General features: G+C 36.6%; 1 protein-coding gene, 1 long non-coding RNA gene and 1 pseudogene across 4 annotated transcripts in view; 2 read left to right on the plus strand and 1 right to left on the minus strand.

The window, feature by feature from the left end:
* The window catches only part of LOC129039384 (uncharacterized), a 73,954-nt gene extending 60,266 nt beyond the window's left edge, over positions 1 to 13,688 (plus strand). The window contains exons 5-9 of the long non-coding RNA XR_008503317.1: positions 7,773 to 7,863; positions 9,654 to 9,798; positions 9,974 to 10,105; positions 12,950 to 13,024; positions 13,493 to 13,688. This is a non-coding gene — a long non-coding RNA (uncharacterized LOC129039384). The remainder of the gene's footprint in view (positions 1 to 7,772; positions 7,864 to 9,653; positions 9,799 to 9,973; positions 10,106 to 12,949; positions 13,025 to 13,492) is intronic.
* FILIP1 (filamin A interacting protein 1) overlaps positions 1 to 25,574 on the minus strand; it is a 239,185-nt gene that overhangs the window by 147,073 nt on the left and 66,538 nt on the right. The window lies entirely within an intron of this gene.
* Positions 19,921 to 20,429, plus strand: LOC129038227 (ubiquitin-conjugating enzyme E2 variant 1-like; annotated as a pseudogene).

The following is a 25,574-nucleotide window of genomic DNA, read 5'->3' on the forward strand; positions in this document are numbered from 1 at the left end:
TTGCCAAGATTCTTTGAGCTATTCCCCAAAATAAACTTCTTACTCTTACAAGACCTAAGCTTTTCAAGGTCTTTATACTCTTTTCTCATCCTTCCCCTCAAAGCACCCTATACTGAACTATGTTCTACTGATCTCTGTTCCCTAAACACACCACCCTTTCTCAAGGCCCCTGGAACTCTGTCTCTCTCCTACTCCCCACACTATTAATCTTATTCTTCCTCAAATCTCAATGCAAGCATTACTTTCCCTTCCCTGATTTCCTTAGGAAAACTTAGCTGCTTCTTTTCTTACTCTCCCTGAACACTGGTTCACATGTAACTATGGCAGCCACCATGTTTATTTGAGCATGTGAGCTTCTTGAAAGCAGGAACCACATTTACATTTTTTTTTTTAACTCCCAGCACCTACTACATCCTAGCACATCATAGCCAACACAATATCTGCTAAATATTGAATAAATGAACCTGCTGAATTTCTATAGTCTATATATTTGTAGATTCCATTCTGCAAAGTCATAAGGCTGTGCTTGTTACCACTACATTAATTAATAATATATATTTTTGCACCTCTGTTTTTGAACACATTTTTCCTTCTTCATTTATTCCTTTAGGACAGTACATCTGGTTGTGCTTAATACCTATTAACAACAACAAACTATCCAATCCCGCCAATATAGTAAGATCATTATTTTGCTGAATCTTACAAATTTGAAACTTTCTAAGTATTTATAGGATATTTGTTATAAAATTTAAAGCATCACCATGTCATAGACTACTTTGAGAACTAATTTCAAAATATATAATCAGATTTACAGAGAGAAAACTTAAGAGATCTTGACTTATAATCACCCAGTTTTCAAAACTCACAAAATTTTCATTTTCTGAAGTTATTGCTATAGTTAGATTCTCCTTAAGAATTTATATTTATTAGAATATATTTATTCTTAAAAACAAATCCTCTAGTTGTTCCATTCACCATTTGAATCTTCCTTTTCATAGCTAATGGCAGATAATATGCTAACTACTATGGAGTAGTGTTTGCAGCTGCAATCATTATAAAATATTATAAACTCCTATACTAAACAAGGCAAAGCCCAAATTCTCTAGAGTGACATATCTGTTTCTTATTATAGTAATTGAATGCTGTGGATGTAACCACTAGCCATCTCAGTAAAATCTCCCTCTTGCATGTTTAGCCTAAAATTTAAATGAGCTAATCTACATTTCACAGTCATTCACAGAGAAGACTGTAGCTCTGCAGAATGGCATGCTTCCTGTGAAAGCGCTATGCACCTCAGTGGTTTCAAATCCATGGTAGCTTCTTTAGTGGTAAACATTTCATTTACCTGGGTTCACACTCCTTGACTTTCACTTGGACAAACCTGAAAGCTCAAGGAAGCTACAACTGCCAACTTTTGCATAGTTTCTAGCCGCAACCATCAATCTCTCCCTGGCAATAAAAGGAGACTAAACCTTAGTTTGCCCCAGTTCACCTGGGAAAATGATGACTCTTTCGTTGCATCTGAGCCAAGGATGACGTTCTCCAGCAAATGTAAACTGGGTGCACAACGTTCCAACAGTTCTGTAATTTGGGGAGTTGGATTTTTTACACACAATGTGGCACATTTCCTGAGCTGGCTAATTGAGCCAGTTGCTTCTAAAAAGCTAATGCCAAGAGTCTGCCCAATCATTTAAAACACCTTCCCTTTTTGGTTTTTGGTTTTTTAAATAGTCAGTGTTCATTTCCTTGGTTAACATTGGTGTCATATCAAATGAAGTCACCGAACCTTAGGGAGGAGACAATTTGCCTCCAAAAAAGTAGCATATTATTCAGAGGAAACGTTTAGTCAAAACCAAAAAAGAAACGATTAAGGCATAAGGATGGTATGAACAACTCTACAAACTTCTGTTGCATTAAAAACCTTTATATATTTTTAGCTATAACAAAGTTTGAGTGCAAGTAGGGAAAAAAGAAAGAAAATGGTTATAAACATAGAAACGTAGAATTTTAGATTTCTTTAAAGTGTTCTTTTTTTCTGCTGCAAGAAACACTGGAAATCAGGTGCAATATACATTTATCTTCTTCCTTTGTTTTTAATTGGCAGGAAGCATTTTCAATGAAAACTCTAGTTCACCATACATTAGCTTGAGCCAAGAATTGCATTTTCAAATCTCAAAAGACCTTTGGATGAGGTCAAGGTATCCTAAAGAAAATGTGCAGGGAGCCCTGGGATTCCACTGACTATTTGAAGAGAAGAGGAGAACAATGCTCTTCATCCGTGGATTTGTAGACCTGTGCTTTACCTTACCAAGCTGAGATGATTTAAAATATTCATAGGACAGAAAGATAGATGGAGCCTAGTTGTCTAGGGAATAAAGAATAGTGAACTTTGAAAGCTAATGTTAAGGACTGAAAGGTACTGAAGTTATTTTTGCATTCCAGGTGTATGGGATTTTGATCAAGGATACTTTGGAAAGATCTTTATTTTCTTAACTGTGGCTCAAGACCTTTCCAGTGTGCCCTTAGCTAAATATCCAGGTGAGGCTACATGTATTAAATCTTCATCTTAAAAGTAAACTGTATTTAAAAACCTAAATGCACCCAGAGGTAGTCACAAATACAAATCAGACCTCTTTTCCCATTCTTTGAAGATTGAGCTCTCAAAGAAATCAAACCAGATACCAATACAGAAGAAAGGGAATTTCTTCAGGATTCTTCATTGGCACTTTTCAAGCATTAAAAAAAAATGAAAATAATTGTAATATCACATTATTTTTAAGGGGAGCTGTTCCCTACATATAGAATAATACCCCCCACATAGATGAGGAAAAAGTCTTTGTAATTTTGCTTCAAAGATAGCATGCCAGACACTAAATAAGTTTGAAATTTCTGTTTATATTTGAACATTCAAATTTATTAAATTTACTTTAACCTGGATGGTAAACACACAGCATGGATTTTGTCATACCTTCCTCCTAGATCACTAATTAGCTGTGGCATTCTTTGACTGCTGAGCCTGAATACATTCTCAGAAGCCTTCTCAATACATCACTGGAACAGCCTCTACTAATAGGTGAGAGTTCCTATTTACAAGGATATGTATTCAGCATTTCTGATCTCAATTCTTTTAAAATGAAACATGATTGATTCTTATGTGCTATTACTGTATAAATAAGATAGCAAATACATCCCTTTAAAGATAAATGCCTTACAAAGACTTCATGTCCAGGAACCCAAAAGCAAATGCAACAAAAACAAAGATAAATAAATGGGACTTAATTGAACTAAAAAGCTTCTGCACAGCAAAGGAAATAATCAGCTGAGTAAACACACAACCCACAGAGTGGAAGAAAATCTTTGCAATCTATGCATCCAACAAAGAACTAATATGCAGAATCTACAAGGAATATAAACAAAACACCAAACAGTCCCATCAAAAAGTGGGCTAAGGGCATGAATAGACAATTCTCAAAAGAAGATACACAAATGGCCAACAAACATATAAAAAAATGCTCAACATCACTAATGATCAGGGAAATGTAAATCAAAACCACAGTGTGATACCACCTTACTCTAGCAAGAATGGCCATAATAAAAAAGTAATAGATGTTGGCGTGGATGTGGTGGGATACACTGATGGTAGGAATGTAAACTAGTACAACTACTATGGAAAACAATGTGGAGATTCTTTAAAGAACTAAAAGTAGAACTACCACTTGATTCAGTAATTCCACTACTGGGTATCTACCCAGAGGAAAATAAGGCATTATATGAAAAAGATACTTGCACATGCATGTTTATAGCAGCACAATTCGCAATTGCAAAAAAGATATGGAACCAACCCAAATGCCCATCAATCAACAAGCGGATAAAGAAATTGTGGTACATATGCACCATGAAATACTACTCGGTCATAAAAAGGAATGAAATAATGGCATTTGCAGCAACCTGGATGGATTTGGAGACCGTTATTCTAAGTGAAGTAACTCAGGAATGGAAAACCAAACATCGTATGTTCTCTCATAAGTGGAAGCTAAGCTATGAAGACGCAAAGGCATACGAATGATACAATGGACTTTGGGGACTTGGCGGGAAAAGATGGGAAGGCAGTGAGAGATAAAAGACTGCATTTTGGGTACAGTGTACACTGCTCGCGTGATGGGTGCACCAAAATCTCAGAAATCACCGCTAAAGAACTTATTCATGTAAGCAAATACCACCTGTTCCCCAAAAACCTATTTAAGTTTAAAAAAGAAAAAAAAGATAAATGCCTTAGCTGGACATGCGCCTGTAATCCCAGCTACTCAGGGGTTGAGGCAGGAGGATCCCTTGAGCCCAGGAGTTCAAGACCAGCCTGGGAAACAGCAAGACCCCATCTGTATTTTTTTAAAAGTCTAGGTAGCCTGGCTAAACACAAAACTGATGAAACCCGAACAAGAGTAGGACATTGAAGGAAGTGCATTTAAAAACTAATGATATTTATTTGACTGCTATGGCAAAAATCCTGAGACATTTACTCCCAGCTTAACTATCTTAAAGTCTAAGTATTTAAAGTATGAGTGTTTATGACTCACTGAAAATAATCAGTGGAATCTGCAATTGCACTCAGAGTAATACGATAACCAGTTAGAAACAATTACTTCAGGTTAAAATACACATAACTCTGAATACTATGTTGATATATCTGATTATTTTATTTAAACAATTTTCTTTTTTTAGAGACAGCGTCTCACTCTGTCACCCAGACTGGAGTGCGGTGGTGCAATCATGGCTTACTGTACGGCAGCTTTTAAACTCCTGGGCTTAAGTGATCCTCCCATCTCAGCTTCCTGAGTAGGTGGAACTACAGGCACACACCACTGTGCCTACTTTTAAAAAAAAATTTTTTGATAGAGATGGCAGGGCCAAGAAAGTGGCCGGGGGCGGGGTGGAGGGATCTTGCTATGTTGCCCAAGCTGGTCTTGAACTCCTGGCCTGAAGGGATCCTCTCACCTTGGCCTCTCAAAGTGCTGGGATTATAGACATGAGCCACCATGCCCAGGCTAAACTAATTACTGATTTCAAGTGATGTTCTACAAGTATTCTGTGATTGTTTAATAAGAATACCAATAAATTCTTTCAGAATAATCAGAGGCCAAGTGAAGTGTCTCACACCTGTAATTAACATTTTGGGAGGCCAAGACAAGAGGATTACTTGAGGCCAGAAGTTTGAGACCAACCTGGGCAATAAAGCAAGACCACATCTCTATTTAAAAAATTAAAAAATTAGCTGGAAGAGGTGGCATGTGCCTGTAGTCCCAGCTACTGAGGAGGCTGGGATGAGAGGATTGCTTGAGCCCAGGAGTTTCAGGCTGCAGTGAAATTATGCCACTGCACTCCAGCCTGGGGAACAGAATAAGAACATCTCTCTTAAAAAAAAAAAAAAAAAGAGTGGCTGGGCACGGTGGCTCACGCCTGTAATCTCAGCACGTTGGGAGGCCGAGGCAGGCAGATTACCTGAGGTTGGGAGTTCGAGACCAGCCTGAACAACACGGAGAAACCATGTCTCTACTAAAAATGCAAAATTAGCCAGGCATGGTGGTGCATGCCAGTAATCCCAGCTACTCAGGGAGCTGAGGCAGAAGAATCACTTGAACCTGCCAGGCAGAGGTTGCAGTGAGCCGAGATCGTGCCATTGCACTCCAGCCTGAGCAACAAGAGCGAAACTCCATCTCAAAAAAATTAGTTTATATAAGTAATGTAATCAATTTACACTTTGGAGGAAATATAAGTTCAAATGCTAGTGGACTTCTCATTTCATGTTGGGGCAGGGATAAGGGTTGGGTGTCAGGGAGTGAGAGGAAACCACGTTTCACAACAATTTCAAAAAGCAAGCCATTGACTTGCCATGATGTTTAGATTGAGGAACTGCTTTGATATGTTGATCTGTATAAACAGTATAAACAAAATTCAAAGGCAAATTACAAAATAGAAATATTATTTTCAAATATTATATATAAATATATATTTATATATAATACATATATGTATATGTAATTTGCATTAATGATTAATACATATTTATCTTTAATATAATAATCAAAATATCAATAATTATAGTAGAAACAGAATTTATAAATCAATATAAAACACTAATATATAGAAAAATAGGCAAAAGGTATCAACAGGTGATTCCCAAAGAAGATAAACAAATTTCTACTCTAACATAAAAATATATTTAAGCTCATATATATATCAAAGTGCATTTAGAAAAATTAGTGACATTTATGGCAAAACGACAACAAAATAGCATTTAAAAAGACTTACAAAGGCCAGGCACAGTGGCTCCAGCCTGTTATCCCAGCATTTTGGGAGGCCGAGGCAGTCTGATCACCCTGATCACTCGAGGTCAAGAGTTTGAGACCAGCCTAGCCAATATGGTGAAATCCTGTCTCTACTAAAAATACAAAAATTAGCCAGATGTGCTGGTGCGCACCTGCAGTCCCAGCTACTCGGGAGGGTGAGGCAGGAGAATCACTTGAACCCAGGAAGCGGAGATTGCAGTGAGCTGAGATTGAGCCATTGCACTCCAGCCTGGGCATCACAGCAAGACTCTGTCTCAAAAAAAAAAAAAAAAAAAAAAGAAATGACAAAAATGACAAAATTAATGCTGGTAAATGTATGGTGAGATAAGCACTCTCATACACAACTAATAGAAATATCAATTAATGTGAGGTAGTCTGTAAAAAAAATTCCACATTTTCTTCCTGTTAAATAATTTGACCAGTTGTATAAAGAGGTTTAATATTTGGATCGAATAATTCCAACTTCTGCGACTTTATCCTTAAGTTATTATCAGAGATGCCACCAGGAATTTATTGACAAGGATTTTTACCAAAGTTTTTTTTTTTTAATTATTATTATACTTTAAGTTTTAGGGTACATGTGCACAACGTGCAGGTTTGTTACATATGTATACATGTGACATGTTGATGTGCTGTACCCATTAACTCATCATTTAGCATTAGGTATATCTCCTAATGTTATCCCTCCCCACTCTCCCGACCCCTCAACAGTCCCCGGTGTGTGATGTTCCCCTTCCTGTGTCCATGTGTTCTCACTGTTCAATTCCCACTATGAGTGAGAGCATGCGGTGTTTGGTTTTTTGTCCTTGCGATAGTTTGCTGAGAATGATGGTTTCCGGCTTCATCCATGTCCCTACAAAGGACATGAACTCATCAATTTTTATGGCTGCATAGTATTCCATGGTGTATATGTGCCACATTTTCTTAATCCAGTCTATCATTGTTGGACATTTGGGTTGGTTCCAAGTCTTTGCTATATTATTGGATTCCAAATTCCACAACATTGGAAACAACTTAGATGACCCATAATGAGGGAGTTATCAAATAAGTTATGGTTTATTCACATTATAGGAAATTACACAGAAAATAATAATTAGATATAAAACTATATCTTGTGCACAACACTAATCTTGTGACTATAGTATATAAGTAATTCAGAAGGACAAAATGTGAAAAAATACATCAAACTACTCAGCAGTTATTTTGGGTGGTGAAATTGTGTATGATTTATTTTCTTTATACTTATTTTTTCCCAAGTAGTCTATAGTGACCATGTATTCCTTTTGCATTAAAATTTGTTTTTAAAAAGTAAGGTATAATGCCATTTAACATGAAGGAGTCATATTTTGATGAGACAAAAAGCCAGATGGAAGAATAAAAGGAATGATCAAGAACGTTGATAACTGAAACCTTAGTCCCCATTGATAGGTGTTTTGTACTATAAAGTGTTCGCTGTAATTTCCAGCAAGGCAAGGGACTGCAGATGACACAGCAGTCTCACCATCAGGCTCAAGCCAAGGTTAGTACATCTTGGATTACCCTAAGCTGGTCATCTTGGATTACCCCAAGCTGGTCATCTTGGATTACCCCGTGCAGAGTTGTAAGGCTGTTGTCTTTTTCTCCTGTCCTCCCCTTTGCTTTGCTTTGCTTCTTTAGTCATCTTACCCGAAGGCCTATCTTCTCCATGAAATGTATTTCCACCTGTACCCACTGCAACTTCTATGCCCCTAGAAAACTACAATATGTATTGTCTAGACCTCTCCTTTAGCACTGAAATATATTGTCCTGTTTTGGAAGTTAATTGAGATTTTGATGCTTCAACTAGATTTTTAAACTCCACTAAGGAAGGGATAATATTGAAAATTCTTTTGTAGCCCTATATAGTCATTCAGTAAATATTTATTGTGCACATAGTATGTGTTAGACAACTGTTTGAAGTGCTAGAGATTATGTAGGTGAAAATTTTTTAAGAGAGGGAGAAAGGCTGGGAATGGTGGCTCACACCTGTAATCCCAGCACTTTGGGAGGCTGAGGTGGGAGGATTGCTTGAGACCAGAAGTTTGAAACCAGCCTGGGCAACACAGCAAGACCCCATCTCTACAAAAAATTTAAAAAGTTAGCCTAGCTTGGTGTTATGCACCTCTAGTCCTAGCTACTCTGTAGGCTGGTGCAGGTGGATCAATTGAGCCCAGGGGTTCAAGGTTACTGTGAACTATGAACAGGCCAGAGCACTCTGGCCAGGGTGAAAGAGAGAAAGAGAAAAAAAAATCTCTGTCTTAAGGGCTTAAAATCTAGTGGCAAAGCCTGGTACTTGGGGCCATGTCATGTGATGCAAATACATAATAAGTCATAACAATGATGGTGACACTAATGAAGACAGAAACAATGACAAAGAACACTGTATTAGTTTTCTATTGCTGCCATGACAAATTACCATAAATTTCAAGGCTTAGAACAACATCCATTTATTATCTCACAGTTTCTGCAGATCAGAAGTCCAGATACAGCATGGCTTAATTGATTCTTCTGCTTAGGGTCTCTCAATGATAAAATCAAGGTGTTTCAGGGATGTGTTCTTTACTGGAGGCTCTGCGAAGAACCTGTCTCCAAGATCATTCAGGTTGTTAGCAGGATTATAGTCCTTACAGCTGTAGGACTGAGGTCTCTGCTTTTTTATGGATGTCAGCAGAGAGGCCTTTACTTCCTAAAATTCTCCCCTTGATCCTCACACTAGAACCCTACATCTCAACACCAGCAATAGTGCATTGAGTCCTTCTCATGCTTGGAATCTCTCTGACTTTCCCTTTTGCAGCATCTCTCTTCCCTCTAGCTGGATGAAATGCTCTGCTTTTAAAGATGCATGGGATTAGATTGGGCCCACTTGGACGATTCAAAATAATCTCCTAATCTTAAGGTCCATAACCCTAGTCACATCTACAAAGTCTCTTTTGCCATGTAACATTCACAGGAGTCAGAGATTAAGGTGTGGACATATTCAGGGGGGCTATTCTGCCAACTACAAACAGTAATAACAAAGAATAACTAAATGGAATACTGCTAACCAAAATTATGGATTCAAGAAATTTAATTAGAGTCCGTGAAGTCCCATGTCTTTTCTTATGATGAGAAACATTTCTACAATAGGCCTGATTTCCTGATGACTAAATCTAGAACATATTGACAATCTTTTGCTTGTCAATGTTTTTAATTAGCAGAAACCAATTTTAGCCATAGTTGAGTTTTCTCCTAATTACTCATTTCATTTTTGTAGGATCAACTAATTTATTCTCATCTTTGTCCTAACATCAGTCAGACATTGAAGAACCAAGGAACAAGAAATGTTTGTTTTGAAGGAGCAGGGGAAAAAAAAGAAGAGCCATGCATTACCTCATAACACCCAAAATTATGTAACTTCTCCACAGGATAAGATCCGATTCTACAGTAAATAGAAAGGGTACCTAGGAGGTGGGAGCATTAGAAAGAAAGCTGTCTGGCCTCTTTGGGGATGGAAAGAACAGAGTGGTTAAGGACTAATCCTGTGGCACCACAAACAGACTTTCAAGAGATTGGGGGGGTGGAGGGACAATGCCAAATTCATATGACAGACATCTCTTTTAATGCTTGTACAGTGCCACTTATTCATCTGAAGAAGCAAAAGGAAATGCTTTCAACCCGGATCCCAGACACAGAGAGGAGCCCAGGTTTAAAAGCTCCTCCCTGCCAAGGACAGAGTGCCACTCAACTCCATCTTTGCCCATAAGGTAAATCAGTTGCCCAGACCCTTTGATGACATCATAATTTGAAGGACAAAAAAAATAAAATAAAATTGTGAGAGTTTTTTTTCATGGCATGAAGTGTATCCAAAGCTCATTTTTATTGCGATGTCCAAACATCAGTGCTAGTTGGGAAGAAAAATAACTAAAGAAGAAAAATTTTTGATGAAATTGATGCTGGATTTTTGGGACAACCAAATTAGAAAATGCAGGCAAAGTGCTTTGTAAATTGTGGGGGGAAAATTTTTTAAAGGTGATTGCTATTACTATTCTCAATTCCAACTCCTTTCTCTCATCATTGAGATAACTGAACCCAATCAACCCCAGAACAGCTTGACTTCCTCAAGGTCATGCCATTCCCTTGCTCAAATAACCTTCAAGGGCTCTCCACTGACCACCAGAAAAAGTTTTACCTCTTAGACTTTCCATTCAAGGCTTTCTTATCTTGATACATTTACCTTCCAAATCAAATCACCAGTGAATTGCTGAACAGCTACTAAGGTCAAGATACTATTAGGCTGCTGTGGGCATAGGCAGAGTCACAAAATATGTTCTATTTCTTAAAGTACTTTACAATCCGACTGTTTCCCATATGAACAATAACTATATAGTTAAACTCATCTGCTTACTCTACCCCAAACTTACTCTCAACTTTTATACCTTGACATCTTTATTCATGCCTTTTCCCTCACCTAAAATGCTCTCCATCAAAACTACCTCTTTCTTGCAAAATCTCACACATCCTCCTAGGCCGTACTCAAGTGATATCTCTCCTAAGTCTTCCTCCACACTAAGAGGCTAGTGGTTCTCAATCAGAGATTTTCCTCCCCAGGGAACATTTGACAATGTCTGGAAACATTTTTGGTTGTCACAAAGGGGTTGAGGGTACTACTGGCATGTATGAGTAAAAGCCAGAGATTCCACTAAACATTTTACCATGCATAGGACAGCCCCCCGCCCCAACAACAAAGATTTATCCAGCCCAAAATGCCAATAATGCTGAGATTGAGAAAGAAGCAGTATCCCCTCTCAACTCCTAGAACACCAAATATTTAAACAATCTTTTGGCATCTAGCATATATTGCAAGATATATTTATTTGTCACATTTAGCAATAAATATACAGGATGCTCAGTTAAGTTGGAATCTCAGATAAAGAACAAATAAGTTTTCAATAAAAGTGTGTTTCATTTAATATTTTAAATATTTTACGTATACTCATACAAAAAAGTATTCTTTTTTCTTTCTTTTTTTTTTTTTTTTTGAGACTGATCTCACTCTGCTGCCAGGCTGCAGTGCGGTGGCATGACCTCAGCTCACTGCAACCTCCCACTCCTGGGCTCAAATGATTCTCCTGCCTCAGCATCCTGAGTAACTGGGATTACAGGCACGTGCCACCATGCCCAGCTAATTTTTGTATTTTTAGTAGAGACAGGGTTTCACCATGTTGGCCAGGATGGTCTCGATCTCTTGACCTCGTGATCCGCCCGCCTCGGTCTCCCAAAGTGTTGGGATTACAGGCGTGAGCCACCGTATTCCCAAAAATATTCTTTCTTTATCCAATATTTTCTTTGTCACTTTTTCTTATCTGCATGTATTATTTTCCTAAATGATATGGAAGTTTGTAAAAGAGGAAAAATGTTATGCTGTTCAGCCTTCTTTCAGCATTTAATTCATACCTATGGAAAGCACTGAAAAAACCTTTATCAATAACAATGATAAAATATTTTTTACGTCCTTTACTATCTATGAGCACTGCAGGCTTACAGTTATCACTGCCATATTTTACCAGTTTGAACATCCTCATGACTCCCTCATCCTTATGTTGAGTCTTCAAGCCCCATGCTATCATGAAGACAGCAAGTACCAGTGGAAATAAAAAAATGCCAGACCCTAAATTGGTCAGATGAGTCTGGCTCAAATTGAAAAAGCAGTGTGTTGAGTTTGGCACACACAAAGACATGTACCTAAAGCTCTGTTTCATTTGATTATCCACTTCTCCACATGCACACTTCTTTACAGAACTGCTCTTTATACATAACTGCTCAAGAGCTTAGGGTAGAAAGGAGGAGTGAACTACCTGTGGCAAACCCTCTTTCTGTTATGACTGATGTTGGGTAAAATGTCCTGAAATCAGGCCAGGGTTAGAAACTCAAAATCCCTAGGCACTAAAAAGATTATCCTTCACCCCGCTTTCATATGGAATTCAAAATAAGTTCCACAAAGTTAGAACTTCTTCCATAGTGTCTACTACACTGATGCTTTAAAAAAATACCTAATTATTTCAAACAATGTCTCTCTCTCTCTCTCTCTCTCTAGTTTCTGTTTTATCAATGCCCTAAGCACATGTTTAGCCTTCTCAGAGAGAAATCAGCAGTGGCTTAAAGGAATGGTCATTGTCTGACATCCCTATCCTAACAATGTTGAAAAATATTCTTTTTTAGAATAGCTATATCTATGAATGCAAAATTAATCAATCAGGAACATTTCCAAAAATCTGATCTAATGGAAGTCTGGCCTATCCCTTTAATTATTCTAATGTGGAAAATTCCGAGGAGAACAAAACCATATATTTTTAAAAAACTTTTTGCCTAGAACATTGGTTTTCAACGGAGTGGAGGAGAGAGCAATTTTGTGCCACCACCTCACCCTCCCCACCAATAAGGCTACCAGATTTAGCAAACTAATAATCAGAATGCTCAATTAAATCTGAATTTCAGACAAAAAAACAAGTAAGTTTTTAGTATAAATATGTCCAATTAAATACAATAAAATGATTCATTCTTTATCTGACACACAAATTTAACTGGGTGTCTTGTATTTTATCTTTCAGTCTCCCCAGGGGACATCTGGCAATAGCTAGAGACATTTGGGGATGTCAAAACTAGGAAGTACGCTACTGCATCAGGTGGGTAGAGGCCAGGGATGCTGTTAAACATTCTACAATGCCTCCGACAGCACATCACAACAAAGAATATTCAGTCCAAAATGTCAATAATGTTGAAATTGAGAAATCTTTATCTAGAATGACCTTTGAGAACATCTATTCTTTCTTCTTCTTTTTATTAGAAAAGAATAGAAGGTCTAGAAGAGTTAAAGTGGCTTGCTATAAGCCTCACAGCTAATTAATTTCAAAGTTGGTCAACTTGGAGGCAAACCAAGAAAACTGGTTCCATTTCTGTGTGGCTCAGAAATGTTGCCTACTAAAGCAGATACACTTAAGCTACCCAAGAGTGGATTCCTTCAGACTTCTCCAATAGAAAACATCAGTCAAGCCCCTGGGTGGTCTCCGGCTCAGAGGAAGAGGAGGAATAGGGATAAAATTTTTTACAAATATTTTTCCAAATCTTTTCCCCACCCCAAATTTTATTTATAGGAAAGGAAGCAAGGGAAGAGTGAAAACGCTGGCTTGGAATGAGCTCTGATCATGTCTACTCTCTCCTACTCCTACTTTTTCTTGGAGCTACAAAGATAAATTGTTTGAGACTTTAGGAAAGCCTAACTCCTTATTCAGGTATTTCCTTTCTCCTGGATGTGGAAAAAATGCTTAAATAAAAACTACTCAAAAGAAAAAAAACTACCCAAAGAAGTTATTAAGTATTACAAAAGAAAAATGAAGGCATTGATGAAACCTACTAGAGATTATTTGGGTGACAGCCAAATGTCAGAGGCCTGTGAAATAACACGAAGTGGTGTACTGAAAATGTATTCATACGTCAATTCTTGCCACATAAGGTTTGCCTGGAGGCCCCAAAGCAAGCAACATGGCTCATCTAAGTAAAGAGCCAGCCAAGATAATCTAATGACCTAAGAATCTAATGACACTATACGCTGTCTCTGATCCTGCTTGGTTTTATTTACAGACCGATTTTTATTGCTTCTTTTCTGTGAGTGTCTGCAATGATTCCCTGCCACTGCTTACTGAAATATTTTCTTAAATTATGAGTTGAGTTCTTTAAAATGCAGTTTTAAAAATATTCGTTCAGCATGTTATTAATTACTAGTATGAATTGTTGGCAGGATTGGACTATAGAGGAGTAATTGCTTTAACCACATTATCTAACTAAGGAGTACTCATCCTATTAAAAGAATTTTCACATGAAACATAAAAATGAATTTAGAAAAGGGCATATCCTATTGAAGATATTGGAAAAGAGTTTCCTCCTTCCTTCTCAGTCCCTTCAGCCCTATCATCCGATCATTACAAAACTTTCAAAAGAAATAAGACTTTGCCATTTACATTGCCTTTACCAGGCCTGGTACAACTAAGATCTGAATCTATTCCTTTTTAATATCCTCTTGAAACATCCACCCTGTCATTGTTATTTATATTAACATCTACATTCGCTTTTAGACACATAATTTTCTGTTACTTTTTGATCCACTGATTTAACAGGAATGCATTTCAATAGCAGTCTTTCCAATTGTCAAATATATTTCCTGTCTCTTGATATTTAGGTTACCCACACACTTTGCATTCCCAAGAGAATTAGAAGATAATTTTCAGAATCTTGAAGTCATTTCTCTGTTTCCTGGGAGGCAGTTTCTCAAATATTTACATTAATCTCTTTGAGTGAGTTAAATAATTATAAGTAATTCAAATCAAACATTATTTTGAGAAAGGAAATGCTACTAACTCCTGCTCTAATTTTCATTTTATTTGGGAAAACACTTAGACTCCAACAGAGCCAATAAAGTTAATGGTGACCCTATGACTAGGAGGCCTCATAATTCCCTCTGCCATTAGCTCTTCACCTAAAAGACAACAAAAAATCTCCTGAGCCCAGTCAGTTGGAGCATGTCTAAGGATTCTTTGGTTGGAACTCCTTCAGGAATTTAGTGCGGTCTCCACAACTGCAACCTTCTTCAGGAAGTGTGAGGCATGATCAAGCTAACTAAAACCCTCAAAGTATTTTTGCTAAGTCTCAGTAAATAGATGAAGACTAAAAAGGGATAAAGATACTCTCCCTAGAATTTAGTAGCACTCTGAAGAGAAAGTCCTTTCTGCCATTCTAAAGGTATTCAGCTCTTAATACATCTTTCTGATGACTTACAGTCATTTTATGCATATTAACATATTTTTTAAAGAATCTAAATATTATTTGGGGAAAAATCTATTACATCCTAAAGTAGAAAGCTAAATTTTTATAGGAGTAATATTAGATATTGAATCATTTCCATAGTTGAGAATCTGGGATCAATAAATTATTTTACAAAGTAGATATCTAGGAATTTCAGCCGTCTTAGAGTGAAATAACCGTCAGAATTAATAATAATAACTTTCATTTTCTTCTGAGGCTTGATTTAATACTGAGGTGAAAAGTTCCCCTTTTGGAAATGGTAATTTAGCCTCTATTTCTGAGATTCCAATGTGAGCTCTAGTCCTCATTATAGGTTTTTGTGCATCTCATCTCAGAAGATAACCAAGACAATATGGCCAAAAGACTATAAAAGACTGAGCTTTCTGAGTGTTACAAAAAAATGTGTTGAGTCAGAATACTTGTTAGCTTTGTTTTTTTTCTGGCTTTGATTGGACATGATTTGCTTATAAGAGAGATAAGACATGCTGATAAAAATAGAACTGGCTCAAACAAGCTGATTTGTAACAAAACGTTTAGTACTTTCAAATTTTTCTGTAGCTAACATATTGGGTACATAACTCAAGTAGGATTTATTGTTTACTGTAATAACCCACACGACCTCCCTCTCTATCTGACCTTTCACTTTTGTACTTATCAAATCTGATTCGAAGGAAATCAAGTTCCTCTTACTCTGAATCTGGGCTGTAAAAAACCTCAGCCCACAAAAACTGTGATAATAACAGTACAAGCAGCCCTACTATGTGCTAGGCATTGCTCTAAGCTAAATCATCTTGCATAATCATCAGACCCACTCTATAAAATGGTACATTATTCTCATTTTTACAAATAAGGAATCCAAGGAAGAGAGAAGTTAAGTAACTTGTTAAATATTGCTCTGCTAAAATCTGAGCCTAAGTAATTTGGGATCCGGAGTCTATTCTTTAACTGCCTCTCATGACACCATAGAAGATAATTTATTGGCTTGGGCATAGAATTTTTCCTTTGCCTAAAATTATGTTCACGTGTATATTTTTAATGTGGTCATATGGATTTTTTTCAGTCAATATAATATTTTGAATATTTTTCTAAGTTTTCATAAGTAAAGTAAAAAACAAAGTCCATTGTTCTCAAAGCACAGAAACAATTGAGAAGTTTGTCCTGATTTGTAACATAATTTCCCTCAGGAAATCTGCAGTTTGAGACTTACAGTGTTAGCAGGAGAATCATCCCTGGATTTGAGGGATATACGGCAATTATTTGATTTCTTTAGACCCATTTTATTCTCTCATTTGCAAAATGAAGGCGATAAATTAGGTTATTTCCAGATTCACTGCATGAAGTTGCCTGGACATACACATTAGAAAGCAAACATTCAAGAATTCTTACTAAGCACCGCTTGAACAAGGGCAAAGTGTGTGCATGCAACACAGGCACTTAGGAGAAGAGAGGATGGGGTGTGCATGCTCAGAGGGGGCAATAGGAAGTATTTTCTCAAAGGTGCCTACACAACTTTCAAGCGAGGATAGGTCCTCACTTGAAAAGTGAGACAAGAAAAGCAAAGGCATGGCTGCCCCAGGCCATCCAGATGTAGGCCACACTTGTTCACAATGCCCTTCTTCAGCAGTGTGTCTTCACCTCTCTTCCCACACCCTTCAGTCTCCTTTTCATGCCCCATTTTTATTTCCACACTTCTTACCACCTCTCTTTCTTCCCCTACCAACTATGAAGCCCACATGGACTTGCCCTTTCTAAGTATCTCATCTCTTTAGGGCCCAACTCCAGATAGATCACAATCAGAGGTGGGATTTTAAATATTTAACAACCAATCAGAATGGATGTCAGCTATAGTGCTGAAGTGAGTTTCTGAGGATGCCAGCTATAGTGCTGAAATGACTTGGAGGCCCTCTGAGGCACAAAGCTTGACCCCTTTGTCTTCTGGATTGTGAGGAGGCCCAGAGAATTCCAGGGGAGAGGCTGCACAGCTGGAATGGCAGGGTCACTGGCTAAACAGAAGAGACACTGACCCAAACAGGACAGATAACAGCTCTAAAGAACTAGTTTGCCCATCTTGATATGTACCACATTAATATAAATCTTGCTGATAATCAAAAATAATTGCAAATAAGGTTAAATCTTATTAAATCTTACAAATTAAATCTCATATATGTGTGTGTATATATATATATACACACACATATACATATACCTATACATATTGATAAGTATTGCTATAGCTGTGTACAGTAGCTGCTTCAACAAATTTCTTTCCTTCCTCTCTCTAAACTCTAGAAAATTATCTCTCAAACTAAAGCCAAGCCCACTGCCCAGTCTGTGTTTACTCTCCTGTTAAGCCATTGCTTTCTGGGGATGCAGAGATGGGTCATTCTATACAAGCTGCCCCCATCCCTTTACTCATTCCAAAGAAATCACTTTTCTATCATCTCCACTTCTCCACTACCTCCCTCATAACCACAGTGGCCCAAGAGCAGTTAAGTGGGGGTGGGAAAGTCTGGGGTAGGGGAATGGGAAGAGGGGTCAAAGACTGTAGCTACTCAGATGTTTATTTTTCAGTCACATAACTTCATCTATACCTGAAGTCTTCACAGTGGCCACAGAATGGAAAATGAGCGCAATATATGCAAGAAATGTGAAGATGATACACTTGGCTCTTGGTAGAGAGTAAACAGATTAGCAAGAAAGGACATATCTGTGAGCAAAAGGCCAAAGAGTCTGAGTTTAGTTCCATGTTCTGGCGTATGTGTGGATCTCAGAATTGCTGCTCTCAGTGCACAAAGTAAAGCCCACTATTGTGCCCCATACCCCCTTTCCCTAACTTATAATCTCATGGAAAGAAAAAATTTCATATATTCAACATAAATTTTTTTTCTATTTAGCATTCAAGATACAGAATAAACAACCAAGCCATTGAATTATCTTGTTCTATTATAACCTAATTGGTTACTGTGTTTGTGTGTAGTGGCGGTAAAACTAAAGAGAAAGAAAAATAACTAGCTAATTATGCTCAAGTATAAACATAGCAAAACATATTTTCTTTTACATAAATATCCAGTTTTGGATTACTCAATTAAGAAAGCAAATCAGCTGAAAATAAACAGACTGAATGAGTTTCCTATGTTAACTCACATGATTCCTCTGAGACTTCCAAAACAGTTTTCTGGGTATCATAAAATAAGGGTTCTTTGCACAGCATGGGTCACTAGAATATATTTGACCTAGAAAACAACCAGAGTCTTAACAAGAGAAAAATATAGTAAAAGCATTATGAAAGCCATGAAGTTAAACCACAACAAGCTTATCTAAGATGTTTCTTATCTTAGTTTATTCATATTAATACCTTTAGATTTCATGACCAGCTCAGAGTCAGTGAACTTTTTCCTTGTCATTTTATTTCCTTATCCAGAGATGTTTGTAGATGGTCATGTTTCTGAAAGAAGGTTCTAGATGAATTGTTCACATTAGGAGTTAATAGGGGTTAAAAGCAAGGTAGAGATGGTAGGGGGACAGCTGAAAAAAATTGCTATGCTTCTGTGGCTTTTAAAAAATCCATATTTTATGAATTAAAACCATAGAAAACTATCATGATGTCTAAATATTTAGAAGGAAATATTATGCTTCACAGAGGTCATTCTGGCACAGATGTTGGACTGTTCCATGTCTGTCCTTAAGAATCCAAGACATCAGACCCTTGACGTCATCCTTTTAAGATTATAATGCTGCACAATTTTGATTAACTTGTTTTTATAGACTCAGGCCTAATACTCAAGTACTTACATTTTATTATTTCCTTCTTTTAAATTAACATCAAGATTTTCTTTCCAATGACTAAAAATAGATTATTTATGCTGCAGTGGTAAATGAAGTCTATTTAAAGTACAGTGATTTGGGTTTAACTGCTAAAAATATTACGGGCCTGGGAGAAAATAATACCAGCATTTGTCCTAACATAGCATTGATATTAACAAAAATGCTCAAGTGCTTTGTGAAAATCACAGAAAAACTCTGCACACTAAACATCAAAGTATGCAGGAAATATTTCCTTCTTAAAACTGAATTTAATGCCTGAACATTTTGTAAATGTTTGCAAAGCAAAATTTGTTAACAGGTCTCTTAGCTCATGCTAAGAACAATCTGTTATTTTTACCTGAACTCACAGCCAGCCAATTCTACCTTCTGATGTACAAAGACTTTGGTTCATTAACAAAGAATATATTTGCTTACCTGTTAGTAACCCTATTTCAACTTCATACTATTCTCCCAAATCTGCACCTGTATATCCAGCAACTCATTCAACTCTTCTACTTCTACGTTTAATAAACATCTCAAACTTAACATGTTCAAAACTCAACTTCTGGTCTTACCCTCTATCTGGTCCTCCTGTAGCCTTCCCCACCCCCATTAATGCTGACTGCATCCTTTTAGTTGCTAGGCTGAAACTCTGACTCTTCCTTTTCTCTCACATCCACATCCAACCCATCCAGAAATTTTATAGTTCAACATAGAAAATATATCCAGAATATGACCACTTTTCACTATTACTATTGCTACCACCCTGGACCTAGCCACCATCATCTTCAACCTAGATAATGCAACAGCCTCTAGCCAGCCTTCTTGCTTCTGTCTTTGGCTTACTACGATGTCTCCTTAACACAGGAGCTAAACTTCACCTTTCAAAACTTAAGTCAAGGAGCAAGAGCAACACAAAATGGCAGCTACCGCAGGCTCTGGAGTAAAAGTCCCTTACAATTTCCAACCGTTGGAAGAACTCAAAGAAGCCCAGAAAGGAGCAGGAGATGGCACAGTTAACTGCGGTCTAGAAGATGATGAAGACATGACACAAGATGCACAGGGCTGACAATTGGGCCTCCAAGAACAATTTATGAAAACCAAATATACAGCCTTAAAATAAAATGTGGACCTAAATAACCAGAAGCAGCCTCTTTTGTAAGATTTGTAACAGAAATTAATCTGAATGGAGTTACTAGCTCCAATGAAGTGGTGGACCCATTTCATTGACCCATATCAATGCTAGCAAAATGGCAGAATTCATATAGCATCAAAGTTGTCCTGCAAGAGCTTCAGTGCCTAATAATGTCTAAAGAAAATATGAAACTCCTTCAGCTGCCTGAAGGACAGTTTCACAGCAATAAAAAAAAAAACAAGCTCTTCTCCATCCCCTCATTCGATTTAAGCAGTCTTCATTTTCCACAGTAGTAAATTTTCCAGGCGCATCTTATAGACTTCAAAGTACTGGAAAGGAAGCTCCCATTCAAGGACAATTTATCTTAAGATTCCAAAAATGACACTAATTTTTGTCCACTTGAAATATATAAATTGTGCTATAACAAAAATAAAACCAAAAACTTAAATCAGATCATGTTCCTTCTCTGCTAAACAAGACTTCTCAAAAGGAGTAAAAGTCAAAATTCTTACAATGGTCTACAAGACTCTGCTGTTGTCCCCATCTGTTACCTCTCAGACCTCTTTTGCAACTCCTCTCTCCCTCATTCACCTGCTCCAGCCACGCCAGCCATCGCGCTGTTCCTCGAACTGCCAAGCATGTTCCCGGCTTAAGGCCCACCCAGGTTATTCTCTCTGCCTGGCTTACTTTTTGCCCAGATATTCACATGGCTTATTCCTCACCTCTTTCAAGTCTTTGCTCAAACATTACCTGCTCCATGAGGCATTCCCTGACCATCCTATTTAAAATTATAATCTTAATTTCCCTACTCACGCTCAGCACTTCTGATTCCCCTTACCCTAATTTACTTTTTATTTTTCATAGCATTTATCACCTTAACACTTGTGATATGATTTACTGATTTATTATGCTTATTATTTACAATATTTACCCCATCCTCCAGCATGTAAACTCCAGAAGGGAAATAATCTTGGTCTGTTCACTTTCCTGATCAAGTGCCTGAACCAGTACCCAGCAAGTGGTAGGCATTTGATAAATATTTCTTGAGTTAATGAATGGATAAATGAATGCAGTGTTTTATCAAATAGTGGGAATTAACTGCTAGCTTCATTCATGTATCCATTCATCAACAACGTTATTGATTCCAATCAACGTTATTGATCACCAGTCAACGTTATTGATTCCTGAATGCCTATTCTGCACCCAGTATGGACCCATATTCTGTCTTCTGTTAGACCCCCTGGCAATTAAAATCTGGGATTACATTTAATGTAGTTATCTACAAAGGTAAAACTATTGGTATGTAGAGGACCTAGATTAAGAGATCAACTAGGTCGGTGCTCTCCAATAGAGTTTTCTGTGATGACAGAACTAGTCTGTATCTGTGCTGTCTAGTACAGTAGCCCCTAGTCACATGGAACTAGTGAACACTTGAAATACAGCAATATGATTGAAGAACCTAATTTCCATTTTCTATTTTATTTTATGTTGATTAATTTAAATTTGAATAGACACATGTGGTTACTGTATCGGGCAGCACAGCTTTAGTTCATCCCTCTGCCTCTCTACCTAGGGCTTTCCCTAAGATCTCCAAGACAGATTGTTAACTATACCACTTTGTTTATCAGAAAAGATGATTAACAGCTAGTTACTGTCTCCTTTTAACTCTCTTCTCCTTTAACTATCCTGTTCATGAATGCATCTTCTTTTAGAATTATTGTTATTTGTCAACTAAGGTGAAGCTTTTATATCATCTTGACCAATTTGTAAAATATGAAACCTTAAAAATTTATCCTCTAAATCCGACAGAACATTTTACACACTTTACTACTTGCACAATAAAATTTCTTTTACTTTTTTTTACTTTATTTTCCAGCTTTATTGAAGTATAATTGATGTACAAGGAACTATGTGTATTTCTAATGAATAATTTGGTCATTTTGACCTAGGTATACACGTGCAGAATCATCATCATACATAACGTAATTTAAAGCTCAAATGACTAGGGCGACTGCTGACCCACAGGACATCCTTGTGTGAATTAGAAAGAAAAGGTCCCTCCTGCCTGTCAGTTGCTCTCTGACAGATGGGAAGAAACAGTGTGCTTGCTCTCAGCTCTCGGCTACCTCCTCAACTGGATGCCTTCATACAGTGAGCAGCATACACAACCATAAATGGCAGTCCTGCAAACTGGTCTGCTAAACTCATTTTCAAAACATCCTCCCAAGGTTTTGAAGATTACACGCTGGTTTCCATTTCTAGGTGGTAGAATGGAAATAGATTGTAGTCTCCTTTTCCCACTGGAAATCTCAAAATTTTAGAAAGAATTTTTTAATGTATATAGCTGGGAAACAGTATCAAGCTTTGGAGGACCATATAAACTTTGAGAAGACATTGGAAGACAGAAAGCAGGTGGTATTAGAAGGAGGATTTAAAACCAGCACAAAACAAGAATAGGAGAGTGCTGCTAATAAATGTTGGGAATGGATACGAAGGACAAGAGGGAGGCCTAAGACAACAGACAGTGTTTGTTACAGGAGAGCAGTAGGAACAGCAAGGTTGAACTGTGCACCTTCCCTCTACCAACTTAGGCCACATTTGTAGTCAAAGAGTAGCAACAGGAGTTATTGCTTCCAGCTGGGAGTCAAAGGTATGGAAGCTTGAATCAGAGAAACAAAGCAGCATCCTGGATGCCCTGAATAGCTGGAGCTACCAATAGGAATAAGACAGCCCCTCCCCTACCAGGAGCTAGTCTCTGAGGCCAGGGGCATCCTCATCCCCTCCCATACACTCTTGAAAACAGACGGAAATACAAGTTCCAGCAGCAAATCTGGTCTCTCTCTAAGCAGCCTGCCGGAGCACATAGAACAAAGAGCCTAATAAGGAGTGTCAGCTAAAAGATGAACACTCAGGAGTCACTTAGCATTGGAGTAAGGCCAATACCATTAAAAAGAAATATAATAGAGTTCTTTGTTTTCAAAACATGAAGAACTTACAGCCAGGAATTAATAATGTCAGAAAAGGACTTCAGAGTAATTACAAGTCATATCCACAGAGATATGTGATAGGATATTAAATCCACAGAAAATAATCAATTAGAAAGTACACCTATTAAAATATTGATCTTTTAAATAGAATACTCGACAAGTAGGTCAAATAAGAGAATGGACACAAAGAACAAATTGCTGAACTGTAATATTAATCCAAAAATTTCTTGCAGAATGCAATAAAAAGTGATGAACAGATATAAAGTATAAAATAAAAGTTAGGAATTATGTAAAATAGACTCAAATGCTCCATCATCCACCCAATTGGAGTTACTAAGATATTAGCAGGAATGGAAGGAAGGTAACATATACATTAGTTTAGTCACAATTTAAGGTCCAACCAAGTTCTGAGTAAGATAAATTTAAATAATAACCTATACCTAGATATTATATTAACATTTCCCAAACAAAGAATAAAGGAAACAAATACTAAAATCTTTGGGAAAGAAAAAACAAAATCTCCGATACAATTTTCTTGTTAACAAATGAATAAAATCAAAGGAGCAAGAAAAAAAAGTTAAACCTGCAATTTTATATCCAACCAAACTATCATTCAAGAATGAAAATGAAACATGAAGGAACCAGAAACTTTACCACTCACAGTAATTCTTTGATATAATTTTGCCAAACAAAATAAAAATGAATATTATAATAATAAGGAAGCTCTGAAAAATAATGATGAACAAAAAATCCATTAAATTATATTATTAATTCTAGATAAGTGTTGATTTTTTAAAACAACAATGATAGGAATTTTTAAAGTAACAATGTAGAATAAACTTCCAAATTAGGTCAATATGGAAGGGAATTGAAATGGGAAGGAATACTTAAGTAAAATTAAAGCATACAAAAATTTTTGGTTTTGTTTAATAAATGTAGAGAGACACTGACCAATTCTAAATATTACTAGAAAATATATTTCATTTAAGTGCTAATTGAATAGCATTTAGTAGAAAAACACAAATACAATTTATAATTTTTACGCTATCACAAAAAAGTAGAAGAAAATAAAATCAATCCAACAAAGGCAGAAAAAACTTGAAATGGTATTCAAATATACTCCCCTCTCCCCTAATTTAATCAGGTCCACAAAATTTCATAGGCAACTCTGACCAACCCTTTAAAAAATAAAAAAGCCTTTTAAGAATGTGCATTAGCTTTCTAAAAATTTCAAGCCAGACTGCATAAGGAAAGAAAACCATAGCAAATCTCACATAGATGCAAATTGCTAAATAAAATATTAGAAATTTAAATCCAGCAATCAATTAAAAGAATAATGCACTATGATCAAGTAAGGTTTATCCCAGGAATACAAAATATCGCTTTTTAATAATGAACAACCAATATAATCCAATATAATTGGCTAACTTGGTCATATGATTTAGGAGAGAAACAGTTTCAACAGGTGCCCAAAGACAATTGTGATTATGTGTGTATATGTGATACACTTGTGTGTGCATCTGTATATGTGGGAAAAAACTAAGAATAAAAAGAAACTTCCTTAATATAATGAAGAATATCTACCCCAAAATACAGCAAACATGATATTTATTAGAAATATTGTCTGTAAGGTCAAGAACAAAACAAGAATGCCCACTGCTACTGTTACTATTCAACATTAGATTGGACATCCTAGCCAATGGAATTAAGTAAAACCATAGTAAGTTGTATAAGTGTTGAAAAATAAGGGGCAAACTGTTATTATTTACAGAGAAAAATGATAGAAAGCTCAAGATAAAGGAAAAACTTCTATAACTAAGAAGAGTGTTCAGCAAGATAGCAAGAAACAAAAACAAAATAAAAAAATCAACGACTTTTCTATATATTGCCATCGATTGTTTTTAAAATGTAATTGGGAAGGAAATTAATAAATTAATGCAACAATACACAAGTAGTTTGAAGAAACAGAATAGAGTTCAAAAAACAGACTCACAAACAGAAAATTTATAGGAAGTATAGTCATTAAGGCCACAGACTCTAAATCTAGATCCATAGGTTTTATTTTTTGCTCCACTATTTCTTGACTATGTGTTGCTGGGCAAGTTATTTGATATTTCTGTACCTCAGTTTCCTTGTCTGTAAAATGAGGAATAATCATAGAACCAACCAATGTTTATTTAAATGATAAATATGTATGTATATATGTATGCCTGTATCTATAGAACACATATGTTTATGAAATATGATAAAAGTGGAACTTCAAATCAATGGGAAAATAATGGTATGGCATTTCAAATCAATGAGACTAACTAGCTATCTCTTTTTAAAAAATAAAAGTTTGATTTTATCTTACACTGTTCACAAAATTGTAGTTAAGACTTAAAATTTTTTAATGATAAGAAATTATTAGGAGAAAATGTAGGAAAATATGTGGTGCCTTAGAGTCAGGAA

This window comes from Pongo pygmaeus, chromosome 5 (genome assembly GCF_028885625.2).
Source record: "Pongo pygmaeus isolate AG05252 chromosome 5, NHGRI_mPonPyg2-v2.0_pri, whole genome shotgun sequence".
In the NCBI taxonomy this organism is placed as follows: domain Eukaryota; kingdom Metazoa; phylum Chordata; class Mammalia; order Primates; family Hominidae; genus Pongo; species Pongo pygmaeus.